Source organism: Arachis ipaensis, chromosome B6, assembly GCF_059453495.1.
Source record: "Arachis ipaensis isolate K30076 ecotype BB chromosome B6, ASM5945349v1, whole genome shotgun sequence".
Lineage (NCBI taxonomy): Eukaryota > Viridiplantae > Streptophyta > Magnoliopsida > Fabales > Fabaceae > Arachis > Arachis ipaensis.
This window is the reverse complement of record NC_142441.1, coordinates 84326138-84329686: the sequence shown is the minus strand read 5'-3', so window position 1 is coordinate 84329686 and position 3549 is coordinate 84326138. Positions and strand designations below refer to the sequence as shown.

Sequence of the window (3549 nt, the reverse complement as noted above, 5' to 3'; positions counted from 1 at the left end):
GTCACTAACGTTGGACCAAGCCACTATGAGCCACGTTAATTGCATTAACGTGGAAACTAACAAGGAGAAAAGAAATGATGAGCCAACGTTAGTGACACTCACCTTTGTCACTAACGTTGGAGATGGCAATCACCACCACATTAGTGGCCACGTTAAGTCAATTAACGTGAGGCACTAACGTGAGAAGCGGCATTTGGAACGTTAGTGACAAAGGTAAGTGTCACTAACGCTCTCGAGGCTAAGGCAGGCCCACGTTAAGAGCCACGTTAGTCATACTAACATGGAATCTAACGTGAGAAAATGGGGGCTAAGAGCAACGTTATTGGCAAAGGTGAATGCCAATAACGCCTGCGATGGACCAAGAGACAACGTTAGTGGTCACATTAGTGTCACTAACGTTGAAGTTAACGTGAACCATCTTGGGCTAGGAACGTTAGTGAAAAAGGTAATTGTCACTAACGTTCTCGAACCCACATTTTCACTTAACGTTAACGCCACTAACGTCCTAGCTAAAGTCCATGCCTACTTCACACTTTCTCTGCAAGTAAAGCCGAGCCCACTGAAGATTCCAAACTGCTTCAACTCAAGATCCAAAGGCCGATATTCAAAGACTTGAAGAGCCAACTAGAAGATCAGAAGAGTAGGATATAGGAGTAGTTTTGAACTAGAAAAAGGAGCTTGGGAGGGTTTTTGGCATTGAGAACCACTCTCTATAAAATTTCTCTGCAACTTCTAGTTTTTACTTTCAGAATGTATTTTCCATCTTTGTTTTCCATTCCCAGAGCTATGAACAACTAAACCCCTTTCATTGGGTTAGGGAGCTTTGTTGTAATTTGATGGATCAATAATAGTTTTCATTATTCTTCTTCTTTCTTTTCTCTTGATTTTACTAGAAAGCTTTCAATCTTCATCACATTGGGTTGTTATCTTGGAAAAGAAGCTATTCATACTTGGATCTCTTCGGAACCTTGGAAGAGGAATGAAGGGATCATGCTAGAAATGCTTTCTCATGTTGGACCAAATTGGGGTTTGGACGAATATGGTAACATATAATTCTCCCAATACTTTGATTTGGAAATACATGTGGTATAATCAGTGACCATACTTCATCTCTTCTCATGAGCAATTAGACCAAGGAATTGGCTATTGATCAAGATTTGAGAGATTGAATTTCCAAGGAATTGGAATTCAATCACTTAAGATTTCCAAGGAGATCAATGAATGCATTGATTGAGGAATAGATGAAAATGAACTTGAGCCTAATGAATTCCCCAATGAATCACTTAAGATCAACATCTCCTGAGCCCAATGAATTCCCCATTTCTGATGTTACCCATTCTCTTTACTTTCTGCCATTTACTTTTATGTTCGTCTTCCCCATTTCCCATTTAAGATTCTGTAATTTATTTTCTGTCATTTATATTCAGTTCTTTATTTCCAGCATCTACAATTTCTGCTATTTACTTTCCCGCCATTTAATTTTCTGCAACTCTCAAATCAATATCTGCTTAGCTTAACTAGAACATTCCTTCAATTAAAGTTGCTTGAACAATCAATCCCTGTGGGATTCGACCTCACTCTATTATGAGTTTTTACTTGACGACAATTCGGTATACTTGCCGAGGGAAAATTATTGAGAGACAAGTTTCCGTGCATCAAGTTTATGGCTCCATTGCCGGGGATTGATTTTGTATCAACAATGATTAAATTAGTGGATAACTAGATTGAGCATTTTTTTTCTTTTGTTTTATTTAATTTCATTTGAGTGATTTACTTTCAGTTGAAGTTATTTTCTTTCCTTTACCCATTACCCATTTGTAGTGTTCTCTTATTTGTTACAATTCAGTTCACTAACCCACTAACTGTTTGATATATTGCATCACTCACACTAACAGCATTTTTGACAAGAATACTTCCTGCATTCATCTCTTTCTTGCTTGTGCCTTGTTGTTTGTATTACAGGTAGAAGAAGCGGGGCTTCAACTTCCTTTGATTCTGAACCTGAGAGAACCTTCCTTAGACTAAGGAGGGAAGCAAGAGGAAAGAGAATCGTTAGTGCTGAGGAAGAGGAGGAGTATTTTGAACCAGACATGGATGAGAATATGGAGAACCATCATAAAGAAGAGGCTCACAACCATGGCAGAGAAGTTCCAGTGCATCATGCGGGACAAGAGAGAAGGGTTCTGGGATCTTACATAAATCCAAACCCAGGAAACTGTGGAAGTAGCATCCAAAAGCCAACCGTATGTGCCAATAACTTTGAACTAAAGCCACAGCTCATCACCCTCGTTCAGAACAACTGTTCACTCGGAGGAAGTATCCAAGAAGACCCCAATCAACATCTCACCACATTCTTGAGGATATGTGATACTGTGAAGTCTAATGGTGTTCATCCTGACACCTACAGATTGCTTCTGTTTCCATTCTCACTCAAGGACAAAGCATTTAAATGGCTAGAATCCTTCCCGAAGGAGAGTTTAACAACCTGGGAAGATGTGGTGAACAAATTCTTGGCAAGATTCTATCCTCCTCAAAGGATCAACAGGTTGAGAGCTGAGGTACAAACCTTCAGGCAACAAGATGGTGAAACTCTCTATGAAGCATGGGAGAGGTTTAAGGACTTGACAAGAAGGTGCCCGCCAGATATGTTCAATTAATGGGTGCAGTTACACATTTTCTATGAAGGTCTTTCTTATGAATCAAAGAAGGCAGTAGACCACTCATTCGGGGGATCTCTGAACAAGAAGAAGACCATTGAAGAAGCCATAGATGTCATTGAGACTGTAGCTGAGAATGACTACTTCTATGCTTCTGAAAGAGGCAACACTAGAGGAGTAATGGAGCTGAACAATGTGGATGCACTGCTGGCCCAAAACAAGATGATCACCAAGCAGTTGGCTGACCTTACCAAGAAGATGGAGAGGAATCAAGTAGCAGCAATCACTGCCTCATCATTAGCTCAAGAAGGAGTGAATACAGAGGCAGAGGGTGATCAGGAAGAAGCCAACTACATTGGAAATTCATCTAGGCAAAACCATGATCCTTACTCCAAAACTTACAATCCTGGTTGGAGGAACCACCCAAACTTTGGGTGGGGAAATTAACAAGATCAAGGCCAAGATCAGAGACGTCACAACCCCAACAACAATGCAGCTTATCAATATTCCACACAGAGATCATATCAGCACCCACCTAACAACACATCTCAACATCTATACCAAAGCCAAAATGGCCCTTCTCATCCCTCCAATCTCAACTCACCATTATCGGAAGATAGACTCTCAAGGATTGAGACCCTACTTGAAGGCATATGTAAGGAACTCTAAGAGAACAAGGTGTTCAAGGAGGAGGTGCGAGCTAATATCAAAAACCAGGGAGACACCATTAAGAGGCTAGAATTTCAAGTGGGATACCTCTCTGAGAGGATTCCCAAACCTACTAACAGCTTCCCAAGTGACACAGAGAAAAACCCGAGAGGAGAAGCAAAGAAAGTAAGATGGGAAGACTGCAAGATGGTCACTAAAAGTGGTAAGGGGACTGAGGAAGAGC

General features: G+C 40.7%; 1 non-coding gene across 1 annotated transcript; it reads right to left on the bottom strand.

Moving 5' to 3' along the window:
* Positions 1-2543: 2543 nt before the first annotated feature.
* On the bottom strand, positions 2544-2650 carry LOC148561588 (small nucleolar RNA R71). Its single transcript, XR_015887569.1, has one exon. It is a non-coding gene; the product is annotated as a small nucleolar RNA R71 (small nucleolar RNA).
* Between the last annotated feature and the right edge of the window lie 899 nt (positions 2651-3549).